We start from the raw sequence: 15583 nt of genomic DNA, 5'->3' as shown, positions 1-15583 counted from the left end.
TATAAGACCAGTTTTAGCCACGTTGGATAATACCAGACATGGGTTCTTATTAAAAATTAATTTATTCAGAAAAAAATGAAAAAGTGCCATATGGGAGAAACTAGTTTTATTTATCTAAAATGAAAAGCTGATGTTTGAAGACAAATTAAGTGAATATCCCACCTGTAGATAAAGCAGTGCATGGCTATTAATTCACACTGGGGAGACATACTGCTGATGCTGTGCTTCTGTAGGAAACCTATCACATTAACAACCAGATCAAAATCTTGTTATTCACTGCAATGACATTACATCATTGGGTAAACATAGTGGTTAACCACTCTTGTGATGTCAGTAGGGGAAGCACTTGTTTCACCTTTGTTCCGCCGTCTTACGTGGGTTTCCAGAGACCCGACAGCAGCGTTGGTATGGTGGTCTCACCTGCCTATTCTGCCTCTCCTGGTTCTGCTGCCACCAATCACCTTCTCCCCTGTTAACATGTCTCTATAGACCTGTCCTGAAGAGAAATCAACCTGTGCTGGCAAGCTCTTCTCACAGAGCTGCTGTCAACACAGCAGCAGCTCTCTGCTCTCGGAGGGAGAGGGTATATGTCGAAGATGGTGAGGGTGGGTGGCAGAAGGTTGGGTGACCAGATGTCCTTGTGTCCCGATAGGATGTACATTGTTACAATGCATGCTTTTACCACGCATGCTGTTACAACGCAAGTTTTACAACGCAAGCCTTTACAACGCATTGCTTTGGGGGGTGCTGGATAGTGAATAGTTTAATTTACTATTCCAACTCCAGTCCCCGTGGATAGTAGGGAAGGTGTTGGATAGTAAATTAAAACTATTCCCTATCCTAGAGCGCCCCCCAGTGCAATGCGTTGTAATGGTTTTCGTTGTAAAACCTGCGTTGTAAAAGCACTGCGTGGTAAAAGTTGCGTGGTAAAGGATGTTTCCCGTCCCGATACTTTCCTTAATTACAAATACATGTCCCAGTTTTTTGGACAAAGGACAAGGCAGCCTGCACAGGACAATGGCAAGGTATACTAATATTAAGTAATTTCTCTGTTCCTTTCAGGTAGGGTAGGAGGAGGTCAGCTGCATGCTCCCGGTATAGGGGAGGAGGTCAGGAATTTAGGTAACATTAGCTATGACAGGACCTCTACCCTGAGATCTCCTGCCCTTCTCCCCACTCTGTCTCCCCTCTGCTGGAAGCATGCAGCCAACTTCCCCCTTCACTGCTTGAAAGAAACAATTACTTAAGGATACTGTATTTCTACTGAAAGAGGAGATACACACACACACACACTGACACCCACTCCTACCCCCAACCCAATGCAAGACTCGGGACGGGCCGGACATGAAAGTAACAAAACTCAGGACAGGCCAGACATGAAAGTAAGGCTAAATGCTTTAGTCCTACTTTTATGTCTGGCCTGCCCCGGTTTTCACTCCTCAAAATCTGGTGACGTTACATAAGGCCAGTTTTTTAAACATTGTTTACATAATATTTATGGCTCCCCCGTTATTGCTCTTCCCCTAAATATAAGTTGGAAGCAGAAGCAAATGATTTGGTGGTGGAATATACAACTGCATGACATCATAGACAACTTGAGCCACTCAGAATCCTTTGGTGATAAACACCCTTGCTAATCAGCTACCCATCTGTCATTCTATATCCTTTTTCTTTGTTTTCAGAGGACACTTCTACGGCTGTGATTCTGGACCAGCACATTTTCCAGAAAAAAACCTGGAACAATAGCTCTTTTTCGCAGATAGAGAAGATAGACAATTCATCCGGTGTCTTTCAACCGGGGAGTCAATGGTCAGAATTTAGTCCATTCAACCTGGACACCTCACTTGCTGATCTAAACAGCATAAGCTCAGGCTCACCTATGGATCCATGTCCGGCCAGAGTTTTTAAATCATTAAGTACGGTCCTTAATCGTGTCCTCAATGCTATCTGGAACTCCTCCTTAAGATCAGGCTCCTTCCCTGCACCCTGGAAGACAGCATACGTGAGACCCATACTAAAAAGAGAAGATGCTGATCCTGCTGTTCTCAAAAACTATAGGCCGATCTCGCTTCTACCCATACCGGCAGAAATCGTGGAGAAAGAGGTCCAGAGACAGTTAACAGCCCATCTTGAATCCAATGCCCTTCTTCACGATTCACAGTCAGACTTCAGGGCTGGCTACAGCACCGAGACAGCTCTATTGGAGGTGGCAGAGACTGTGCGTCCTACAATCGATCAGGGAAATTGCACCATGCTGGTGCTTCTTGACCTCTCTGCTGCCTTCGATACAGTCTCCCACCGGATATTGATTAAAAGGCTAGAAAAGATGGGTATAGGGGGCACTGTGCTTGCCTGGTTCAACTCATTCTTGGAGGATAGGCACCAGTTAATTTCCCTCCATCCCCACATTTCATCAGCAAAATCTCTTACATGTGGAGTGCCTCAAGGGTCGGCATTAAGTCCCACCCTTTTTAATGCCTACATAGCTCCACTGGCCTATCTGGTGGAGGAATGGGATGTCAAGGCTATCTCCTACGCGGAAGACACCCAGCTGGTGTTCTCCTTCAATGAGCACACGGAGGCAGCTTTTTCCAACTTCGGGCAGTGTCTGCTCAATATCGCATCTTGGATGAAAGACAACTGCCTGAAGTTAAACACAGATAAAACTGAGGTGCTATTCTTTAATCAGGCACAACCACCAAGAGCAGAGATGTGGTGGCCGAGGGAGTTGAACCCTCCACTTGAACCTGCGTAGGTTGCAAAAAACCTCGGCTTTAAATTTGATTCTGCTCTCTCTGGCAAAGCACATGTTAATTATGTATCCTCGCAATGTTTCTGGAAACTAAAAACGCTCCGTAGATTTCTTCACTTTCTCCCGAAGGACAGCAGGAAGACAGTGGTACATGCCCTGATCACTTCACAATTAGACTATGCCAACAGTCTTTATCTGGGCCTCTCTGCCTATTTAATCAGGAAACTACAGATTATTCAAAGGAAACAGGAAATGGTGCAAGATCAGAGAATACAGAGGAAGTAAACAGATCAAAACTATCTGTGAATCCAAGACAGGCATTTCAAACTAGTATAGAGGATAAGCAAGAATATCTGCCACACAGTACAGAATCAGTCCCATCCTGAACCTCAGAGAGCAGGCTGTTTGGATGCACCCTTATACTTCTTATATCAAGACACTCAAATGTGGGGTGCCGCAAGGATCTGCTCTGAGTCTGACCTTGTCCAATATATATATATATATATATATATATATATATCCATCAACAAAAGGTTTGCCCCCAAGGAAGAGCCACAAAGGTGGGTCGATCTCTCACTTATTTTAATGAAGGCAGCAGGCAGTGTAATGTGAAACCAGTCCTCGTGCTTCACCGCCAGACGCGTTTCGGGCTTTGACCCTTAATCATTGGCGCTTCACTCGAAAAGCAGGGCTCCAATGTGCAACTCTTGTATTCGCCTCGAACCAGCCCCAGTGGGCGTGGCTGCGCCTGCAGCCTTATGGTTCTGGTAGTTTGCACCACATAAAATCTCCAGTGAGTGTTGCCTTGCAGTTCATAATTAAAGTGTCCTCTAAAATCCCCAGTGGGATGGTACTCAGTTCACATAAACAGCGCTGCTTGATTTCGCCATCCATTAGGAGTCACCTTCCGTTTCTTAGCGAAGTTGATTAACCTCACCACGGATCCGCAAACATGCAGCTGGGCTCTTCCGCGGCCGGGCAGCCGCTCATATCCATCAACAAAAGGTTTGCCCCCAAGGAAGAGCCACAAAGGTTTATGCGAACTGAGTACCATCCCACTGGGGATGTTAGAGGACACTTTAATTATGAACTGCAAGGCAACACTCACTGGATTTTATGTGGTGCAAACTACCTTATGAGTGGATTCTTTTGGCATTAAAATCATCTTATATGCGGATGTTACTCAGTTATTGCTTTCTTACAAGGGTGATTCTGCATCAGCAAAGGAGGCTTTCCTTGCTTGTATGGGGGCAGTTATGAGTTGGTTGAGAATAAATAATTTACAGTGCAACCCAGGTAAGACAGAAGTTCTGTTATTTGGCCCCAACCCATTTGAATCAGGAATAGGCCAAACATATTTCTGGTGCCTCCTCCACCAACTGAGGTTGCTAGAAATGTGTGGATGTTGTTTGATTATCACCTCTCTTTTAAGGCTCAGGTCTTTTCAGTGGTGAAGTCTTGTATTTGGATAATGAAAGTGCTGAAAAAGTTCCTGGCTTTTCTCCCTTGGGAAGCACACAGATCAGTTGTCCAAGCTCTGTTCATCTCCTGAATGGACTTTTCTAATGTACTTTACTAGTTCTGCCAGACCACCTGATTCAGCGTATGCAAGATGTGCAGAATATAGCATCCCTTCTTCTATTTAAACTTTTCAGACGGCCCTCCATTTCTTTGTATTTATAAAATCTATATTAGCTCCCCTTTGGAAAGATAAATTTGCTTAAAGCTCTGGTGTTAGCTCACCAAGCATTTTATGTCACAGGCCACAATATCTCATGGCCAGGTTGCAGCAATACTTTCCATCCCGCACTGTGCACTCTTGATGGTGATTACTCATTTTAAACTGATATGAAGAGGAGGGTCTTTGATCTATAATCCTCACTCTATGCCACTAGGGATGCTATCCGTGTTTTGCTGGTCATGCTGCACTTTTTAAACTCAGCCAATTTCTGATTTTGCTCATTATTCTGAATTGTCCTATTACTGAGAGTCTTCATGGTAATGCATTTATGCATTAAAATGAGACTTGCTGCATCTGCATTTACTATTTCTATATTACACCTTTTGAATTTTTATAATAAACGTTCATGTTTTTTCTAAATTCCTCAGTAGAACTGAATTATTAAACAAGTCTTTCATTAGCTTACTTTATTTTGATATGCTGATTCGTACCTTGTATGTGGGGATCTGTGCCTCATGAAATTTAGGTCAACACCATCCCCTATCACTCCAACTAATGGTCATGCTTTTGATGTTTAGAAATGTAAGGGTACGCCCACACAAGCAAAGGAACAGAAACCACAAATTAGTGTAGGATTTGGGAAACAGAAGTAGTAATAGCACCAAAAACTGGGCTCAGAAAAAGAAGGAACTATCGCACCACAACACCATTCAAGAAAGGTGCAGCTATAGCAGCAAAACGGGAGCCACGAAAATCAATTCTCCAAAGCATGGCCTTTAATCAGACCAGCAAGCAAGCCAAGTTCAAGCAGCGTCTCAGGAGGGCAGTCATACATCAGAACCAATTACTGTGCTTTACCTTTTGTCCCACAAAACCTCACTATACATGAGATTTCAAGTTTAACAGCTATCTTGAATCCTATTCTGAAAGAGGCAATTCCCTGGAACGTCTGGAGCTCAAGACTAGAGGACCAGCCCTAAAACATTGTTGTTGGAACTCCGAAGATATAATTTCTAGCCAGGCTGTACCAAGTTCGATTGTCAGTGTGTTCAAAATTACTTCTCTGTCAGCAAATATTTGTGAAGATGAGACACTTTGCAATCTCCAAAGTTGCACAACTTCACAAAGGAGTCTGTCATCATTGTGAAACTTCCAACATCATTTGTTGTAATAGATTTTTCTCTAAAAATCATCTATTTCTGAAAAGTAGAACTTGCTTATTTCTTTAGGCCATAAAAGCTACTTTGTGTAAGATTGTTCACCCACTGTGTTTCTAAAAAATAATCAGTGGTAAATAAAACTACGAGATGGTGGCAAAAGGCAACGCAGCAAATTTCACACACACCACAGATGTATTGATGGCAGGGGCGGCCTTAGGCATGTGCAAGCTGTGCACCTGCGCAGGGCCACCAAACCCCAGGGGCCACCACGCCAATATATATCCTTAATATAATATTCCTCTGAGGATGGATACATATTTGCGTGGTGGCCCCTGGCAGGGATTTGGTGGCCGCCGGCTCTGTTCCACTTCCAAACACCCTGACCCCCCCTCTTCACTGGCCTCCGTGCTCTGCCCCGCCCAGACCCCCTCTTCCGGGGCCCCCTACCTACCACTCCCTGCCCAGGGCCACCATGAGCCTAGAGCCGCCCCTGTTGATGGGAAATGTCTGATTCCAAGTCTAGGTACATGCCCTTCTGTGTTAGCAACACTGCAGTGCCTATCCTCCCCAAGCCCAATTAGAGCGCATTCAAAATGCAGTATTGATAGGAGCGGGCCGCCTTATCAGAGTTGTCAGCTCAGGAACCTTCCCACATCAGGCCCTCCATACAACACTCCCCCTAATCTGCAGACATTAAAGCAATGTAAGTAACTGAGCTAGCCTCCTGTCAATATAGGGAGATCAATGCACAATTAATTACTATCATCAAGCACTCTGCTCAAGCACACTTATATTTATCAATTGCTAATTAGGAGCTTGTGCTATAGTAGTGACTGTCAGCTCTGCTCTTCTAAAGGACCAGGAGCTGCACGTACAGTATGATGGTGAACTTACAATACACAAAAGTAGGCCCTTTGTTTTATTCAGTGATGAGCGCATACAATGGAGCATGATAGCTTTGCTAATATTTTAGATTTATCCATTTCCGTTTTTCTCTACATTGAAGGTCAAACGTAAAGGAGACTTCTAATCTCACATCGCAGCAAAATTAACTTTCAGGGAGCACAGTTTATAAAGCAGATGTCCTTCACCTTCAAGAATTGCTTTCAATTCCACCCTGACATTTTTATTGAAATGGCCGCCGTGATTGCATTTGAGCAATACGAGCCGACGTGATGTGCTTTGCCGCCCTCCTCGCGCATTCCGCGCATGCCTAGGAATGCGGCAGCCAGAACATTCCACCCAGCTGCCAGGCCGCACTGGCGCCTTCGCCTCAGTACATTGTGACACTGGCAGACACCGTACACTTTTACAATTGTAATCAACTTAGGTATCGATTTCGTGTCATCTAAAAACATAATCGTGAAAAAATAAGAGGTTCTGGATGTTTTTTTGTTGAATTTATTGAGATGCTCATTAGAGTTGCTTTTAGGACTTTATATGGTAGAGGAGAAACTGCCTTGTAGGGTTTGACTTTGATTTATTTATTTCATGTCAGAGGAATGAGCTTGTTGGTTAAAAGTTTGTCCTTGAGGTTGAACAGGATAATACCTAATGATGCATAGTTCCATAGTTTGCCTTACAGCATGCTATTATCATTTTCTGGTAGTCCATATAGGATTCTATTTGATCTATTTTGATCCTTTCTCTAACGACTGTTTTTAAAGCAAGAAATGTAATTAATGATTCTCGCCACAATGTTTTCTGTACCACAAGGTCTTTTGGTCGATTGTCTTACTGCATAGCATTTCTCATCCTCTATGCCTGTGGGATCTGTGCTGAATGGACAATACCCAGTTGCAAAGTTAGGGAAAATAACTTCCCTTATTTTGTTGTCATGTAAACATTGTTTTCTCGATAAGCACTGTATTTCCATGCAAGCTCTGAAGGGGTCTTACCAGCAATTGCTCACTTACACTACACAGCTTACACCTATGTGGCAAGTAAGGGATGGTCTTTGCTAAGGTTCATGAGTATCCCTCAATGTAGAACTGTTCTGTGTTCATCACTTTTGTAACGCCAACACTGATAAGAATATCAATGTAATTGTGCATTTCTGTGGTCGTTTTGTACACATCTGTGTGTTGTTGTGTAGTTTTTTAGGAACACTTGGTTCAACTAGATTGAAGAAATATAGAAAAAATTGAAGCCAGCTGTAGTCCAGTTGAACACAAAGGAAACTCTTCAAAAACTACTTTATGGTTAGAACTCCAGTGCAATGATTGTCCAAACAATTCTTTGTATAGGAGAGATATTCAGGAAATACTTATTGATAGAGAAAATGTAGACGATGGATGGTCATATTTCAGCATTGGATAAAGCTCAGGTAAACTCTTTATGAAAGTGCAGTTGGAGATAGACTTCAGAGTTTGGAGATAGACAGCCCTGTCTGATTTTCACAGGGGGAACATTCCATGTATTTGGTTTGTGTCCAGAGAAAGATTGTTTGATGGTACAAGTTTTTTTCAAATTATGGGGGTTTCTAGTTTTAGAAGAGTACGCCTTATTAAGAATTTGTTTCTGCTTGAGATATGGAGTTTTTGAAACAGTTATTACCTCTTTGTCGAACTCCTCATTTCAGTTATTTATGAGGATGGCTAACCTCCTCAGACAGACCCCACTGTCTTACTTCCTTTTCACAAGCTCAAAGAAAAATCCTCTCACAATAACATGCAGAAAAAAGAGCTGCCCATCCAGAAGGCATCCTGTTTTTTGTCTGTCTTCTGCACAGCCTTCTTCAGTCTGGTCTGGACTATTGGATTGCTGTCTCTTTTATAATTTTTCTTTTTAAAGTTAATGTACCTATTTGTATGTTTCATGTGAGGAGGTGCAGTATGTTACCAGGCACGGATCCGTACCGACTAGGAAATCTCTTTAAAATTATCAACGAACGGGTCAGCTCCAGCAAGCCCAAAAGGCTTACGAACACCTCAACAGAGAACTGTGAAGCATGTGCATTAACCCTGGGCGTAGGATTACGCTACGCTCGCGGAGCGTGCATAGTTTGCGCAACTACGCACTAAGCGAATTGCACGTAGCACAGTGCAAAAACGCACAGCGTAACAGGCATTTTTTGCTTGCTCGCGGTCCTCAATGTCAAGTTGGCGACCGCGAGCGAGCAAAATAGCATCCCAGCAAGACTTTTTCCTCGTTCGCGATCAGCAACATCAAGTTGCCGATCACGAGTGTGGAAAATAAACCTCCCGGCGAGATTCTCAACGTGAGGAGGTCAGGTTTCTCATTGCGAGTGGTCACGTATGCTCGCGACCGCTCGCGATGATAAACTACCAGTCCGCGTTGAGAAAGCTGCCGCTCGAGTACAAATCTGCTCGAGCGGCAGAAAACGACCGCTTGCACTGTGCAAGATGCGGTTTGCAATGATTGCACAGGGCGGACAAGCATCCTGCACTGTGCAATCAGCATTCTTCCTACCGCACTATGCAGTTTCCGTAGTGCAAAATGCACTTTGCTTAGCCACTCGTAGCACTACTACGCGAACTACGCCCAGGGTTAATGTGCATACTTCTTGAAGATAAATTATATAAAATTAAAAGATCAGTAACCATTGACAACAAAAGGCAAAGGGTTTCAAACAGCAACATACAATCTTCGTATACGCAGACTACTATTAGTACTCAGGTTTCCTTACATCCTAGCAAATTGGTTTCCTTAAATCCTAGCAAACCTAAAATTCCAAAAGATCATAAAGATCCAATCGCCTCAACAATCATAACAGAGATCAGCAAACTTGTCTTCCACGCTTGTACAAAAATCATAAACGCTTTGCTAACACAAGGCACTATCCCCGACTGCTTAAAAAACGTGCAAGTGATGCCTTACTTGAAAAAATATGATGTAGATCGGTTAGATCGAAATAATATCCGTCTGATGTCTAACATCCCTTCCTAAAGTTTAATGGGTTTGTGAGGAGCACTCCGATATAAACAATGTATTCAACCTGTATAATCGGTGCTGCAACTAATCAGGTGTGTCACGCCTGGGACTAAATTCTGGTTTAAGTGAGAAAAACTCTCAGCTAGTTGCGCACTGTTCACTCAGTGTTATCCAACACTCATCAATGTAAACACAAAACCAAACTGAAACTTCAGTTATTTTAATTCATAACCTATTACTTCTCTGAGCATCTAAACGTTTTTACAAAATGCAAATAATGAACCAATTGAACATATAGTTTTCTGATTTTCAATTCAATTCATAAAACATTTTCGTTTTCAAATCAACACAACGCAAAACATTTGATAATTAATTTTCACATTTTCATTTCATGCCCAATGCATTTCGGCACAACGGGTGTGCCTTCATCAGGGGCTGATCTGTAATAAAAGTAGAAACAATGGAACAGGTGAGTGTATTGTGTGTGATGAATTCCATGGGGGTGTGTATTTACAAATGAAGCATCATCATACCTCTGATGGACGTTAATTCCTCTTATAACTCTGTAAAAATGAGACAACAAACCGAAGAAGAAGCCAGTATTAAAATTGCCTAAACCAGATGAAAAACAATAATGCCATTCGTACAAAAATATTAATGCCAATTCAACAAACACAAGATCCGCTTACCTAGATGAAACTGAGATATGTCGCCCTGTAAATACAAGTAACAGCCACTATATATACACCTATTAATTCGCATGGTATTCACAATGTAAACTCTCCATAATAAAGAAACTTGGTTCCTACCTGATTTGCAATGACTCTTCCAATCTAGAAAATATACATAATATGATATTATTGAAAATTATCCAAAACGGACTCCAGGTGTCCATAAGCGCCGCTAGATATCAAATCACCCACCTGATGCTCGCTAAGGTCTAACCTAAAACACAAAAACGAGTAGTTTTTAGCTCCATGGTGTCTCACTGCGACTGTTCTACAACAGTAAAACTAATGTTACTCTCGATCCCATATATGACCAAAATACCCCTTTACCTTCTAATGATGTCGTCAATGTATTAAACGGTAGTACTCTGCCTCGTCAACCGCTATAATCCAAACTGCACTGAAACAAGACGTCGCGCGCCATTGTCTAAATCCTCCGCGTTTGTAATGTGTAGTTGTCACCAACACTGAAAACGGACTCTATCACCAAATGTACCGATCACCAAAGTAACCACTGTGGCCATTTTCAAAGGGAGTAAACCCAATCATTCAAACGCTATGTCCCAAAGAACAATGCGCCGTGCGTTACATACTGTGATCAAACACCATCTAAATATTCGCGCTAATAATGTTCACTGAAGTGCCACCACGTTCGTCGGCTCTACTCTCACGATTCCATCTACAACACTAATAACGGACTGACACCTTCGTAGTCAGCCCAATCCACGCTGTCCAAAACTCTACATGCTCCCCAAGGTGCATAAACACCTAACAAACCCACCCTGCAGACCTATTGTCTCGGGATGTGGGTCTCTTTTTGACCCCCTTGGGAAATTCTTGGATTTCTTTTTGCAGCAATTTGTTCAAAATTGGAGATCTTACATTCGAGATACGAGTGATTTTTTATCAAAGATTTCAGAAATTGGAGGTGAAACAGACGAGAACTGGATTCTGTGTACAGTAGATGTAGTTTCCCTCTACACTTCGATTCCACACTCAGAGGGATTAGATTCAGTTGAATGGGCTCTTCTACAAATGGAGGAATTACCCACGGAGAAAGTGTTTCTCTTGCAGTTACTGAAGTTTTGCTTGAACAACAGCTATTTTGAATGGGACAAAAGGTTTTATGCTCAAATGACTGGTACATCAATGGGCTTTGCAGGGGCTCCTGCGTATGCGAACATCTTTATGGCGCAATTTGAGGCTGAACATGTGTTCGACACAGCAGCATGGACACAAATTAGGATGTATTGTCGTTTCATAGACGACATCTTTTTAATTTGGCGAGGCACTGAGAAAGCATTACTTGACACGATACTGTATTTGAATTCTGTAAATCCTAGGATTCAATTTACTTATAAAATTGATTCTAACACAATGGATTTCCTGGATGTGAGAATTCGAAAAAAACCCTCAGGATTTGAAACAGAATTGTTCACCAAGGACACTGATCGAAATAGTGCTTTACATTATGCTAGCTTTCATCCACGAAAATTGATCGAGAATTTACCCTTGTCTCAATTTATTCGAATTAAAAGGATCTGTTCACTGACTACTACAAGTGAAACTAATATTGAGAAGTTTGCACAAAGATATCAAAGTCGTGGATATCCTGATACCATCATACAACGGAGCAGAGAGCGAGTGGCAGAAATGAATAGAGACACATTGTTACAACCAAAACTGAAAACAAATCAGGACAGAGTGGTATTTGTGTCCAAGTTTACCACAGTTTCAACAAAGATTAAACGCATTGTTAATCAACGTTGGGAATTGCTTTCCACAGAGACAGAGTTCAATGGGATATTTGCTCAACCCCCAATGCATGCATATAAAAGAGGACCCAACATACGACAAATCCTGAAAGGGAGAGAAGATGACCAACATGGAGACTACAAAGGAACAACTCGTTGTTTGAATTGTGTGAACTGTAATAATATAATCACTGGTAATGTTTTTTCGCACCCAACATCTGGCCAGGCAATCAAACTCAGACACAGTAGTGATTGTAACACTCTTAATGTAGTCTATGGCATTAAGTGCCCATGCGGCAAGTTATATGTAGGGAAGACAGAGCGCAAGCTTAAAACACGACTAAATGAGCACAAGAGTCGGATACGGAATCAGAATCTTTCATCTCCTTTAGCTACCCACTGGAAAGAGTCCAATCACACAATTTCTCAATTACGATGTTTCATTATTGAGAAGGTTGAGATTAAATCAGGCACTGACAACAGACTCCGCCTTTTACAACGTGAGTTGTACTGGATCAAATTTCTACAGACAATGCAGCCCAAGGGACTAAATGACAGATATGACCTTTCATGTTATCTATAGCTTCACACATGATATTCAGATACAGCAGTTTTTACTTAAGTTTATTTCATCACTCTACACGTTATTTTGAGTCAGGTCAGGGTTTCTTTCGCATTATGTTAAATGGCTTACACCCGTAATACATAGCAATAACATTGACATTGCTATAAGTTTCCCTTATATCATGATGTAAATCCTATTTAATGCATTACCTATATTCGAATGTATATACTCACAACAATTATTACTGATTTGTGTCTTGATCATAGGTTTAGAACTGTTTAATCAGGATGATATTTGTATATTGAGATGTAAGTTTAAGTACTGTGAAACAATGGTGACTAATGAGCTGGTAACGTTGTATTGAATGTATTATTTTCAAGTTGAACATGTCCACAAACAATCATTAAGCAGAGTGTTCACAGAGTGAGTTAAGTGAGCATGTAACTCTATTTATCACTGGAATAGTGAAAGTGAAAAGATATTAGTACTGTACAACATTACCATGTATCCCCTATTTTTCATTATTTTTATGGAATTGATCATTCAAGGATTATTATTAGGATGCACTTTTGTATCTATCATTCATCTGGTATGTACACATTTTGGAGTTTCGTTTTATGACGTGCACCGCCGTCTCGTACCTGATAACACTTGACACTACAGCATATTACACCGTTTTATAATTGGGATAGGATCCAAGTGATAAGGCAATCCAGATTGTGTACAGGACGTGAAAGAACAGATGATGAGGCGGCAGTTTGTCCTCAGTGTTGGTTAGGTTGGTGAGAGCTTAAAGTGGGCTGACTACGAAGGTGTCAGTCCGTTATTAGTGTTGTAGATGGAATCGTGAGAGTAGAGCCGACGAACGTGGTGGCACTTCAGTGAACATTATTAGCGCGAATATTTAGATGGTGTTTGATCACAGTATGTAACGCACGGCGCATTGTTCTTTGGGACATAGCGTTTGAATGATTGGGTTTACTCCCTTTGAAAATGGCCACAGTGGTTACTTTGGTGATCGGTACATTTGGTGATAGAGTCCGTTTTCAGTGTTGGTGACAACTACACATTACAAACGCGGAGGATTTAGACAATGGCGCGCGACGTCTTGTTTCAGTGCAGTTTGGATTATAGCGGTTGACGAGGCAGAGTACTACCGTTTAATACATTGACGACATCATTAGAAGGTAAAGGGGTATTTTGGTCATATATGGGATCGAGAGTAACATTAGTTTTACTGTTGTAGAACAGTCGCAGTGAGACACCATGGAGCTAAAAACTACTCGTTTTTGTGTTTTAGGTTAGACCTTAGCGAGCATCAGGTGGGTGATTTGATATCTAGCGGCGCTTATGGACACCTGGAGTCCGTTTTGGATAATTTTCAATAATATCATATTATGTATATTTTCTAGATTGGAAGAGTCATTGCAAATCAGGTAGGAACCAAGTTTCTTTATTATGGAGAGTTTACATTGTGAATACCATGCGAATTAATAGGTGTATATATAGTGGCTGTTACTTGTATTTACAGGGCGACATATCTCAGTTTCATCTAGGTAAGCGGATCTTGTGTTTGTTGAATTGGCATTAATATTTTTGTACGAATGGCATTATTGTTTTTCATCTGGTTTAGGCAATTTTAATACTGGCTTCTTCTTCGGTTTGTTGTCTCATTTTTACAGAGTTATAAGAGGAATTAACGTCCATCAGAGGTATGATGATGCTTCATTTGTAAATACACACCCCCATGGAATTCATCACACACAATACACTCACCTGTTCCATTGTTTCTACTTTTATTACAGATCAGCCCCTGATGAAGGCACACCCGTTGTGCCGAAATGCATTGGGCATGAAATGAAAATGTGAAAATTAATTATCAAATGTTTTGCGTTGTGTTGATTTGAAAACGAAAATGTTTTATGAATTGAATTGAAAATCAGAAAACTATATGTTCAATTGGTTCATTATTTGCATTTTGTAAAAACGTTTAGATGCTCAGAGAAGTAATAGGTTATGAATTAAAATAACTGAAGTTTCAGTTTGGTTTTGTGTTTACATTGATGAGTGTTGGATAACACTGAGTGAACAGTGCGCAACTAGCTGAGAGTTTTTCTCACTTAAACCAGAACTAACATCCCTTCCTGGCAAAACTATTAGAGAAATGTGATCACAATCAACTATGTCAACCTATTGAATAATTCAACCTACTTGATAGGTTACAATCATGTTTTAGACCTGGACACAGCACATATTCGGCCATCTTACACATCATTGGCAATGCACTCAAAATAATTGATCAGTGCAACTCATGTGTTCTCATCCTCCTAGACCTATCCACGGCGTTCAATACCATCAATCATGATTGCCTTCTGGAAATACTTGAACTCAAATTGGGGCTCTTGGGCAACATTCTCAAATGCTTCAACTTTTCTATGCAATTGATTGCAAATCAGATAGGAAGGCTCACTATGTAATGTGTATCCAGTGAGTGTGTGGGTATCGCAAGGTTCCACCATACTCCCCACACTTTTCAGCCTATGAATAGAACCACTGATGGAAATGCTTACTCAATCGAACCTCACAAACCACATGTACGCACACAATACACAGCTGTTCTTAAAGATCTCCTCCCAGGGTGATAACAAACGACTAAAGGAGATTCTGGTGAAAACTAAAACGCCGTTCTCACGTAACCAGCTACTATTCTCCGCTCCCTGTAGTACCGTACCTATACAAGAATGGCTGAGCCAACTAAATGCACTCAATTGCAAACCTGCCACTGTTGAATCTACAAAATTTCATGGAATAAAACTAGACACAAAGCTTAACATGCAAACACACAAGAGCGCATCTACATGCAGTGCGGTCCACCAATTCAACCTCCTAAAAAAGGTTAACCATTTTTTACCACTGCAAGACTTCAAGATCATGGTTCAATCCCTCGTAGTGTCAAGACTAGACTCCAGGATTGCAACTTTAGCTGGTCTACTAAAATCACTCACAGCATCACTAAAGGCAACCATAAATGCCACAGCAAGATTAATAA

The sequence above is a fragment of the Lissotriton helveticus genome, chromosome 2_1 (assembly GCF_964261635.1).
Source record: "Lissotriton helveticus chromosome 2_1, aLisHel1.1, whole genome shotgun sequence".
NCBI classification, from domain to species: Eukaryota; Metazoa; Chordata; class Amphibia; order Caudata; family Salamandridae; genus Lissotriton; species Lissotriton helveticus.
Note: the sequence above shows the minus strand (reverse complement) of the source record.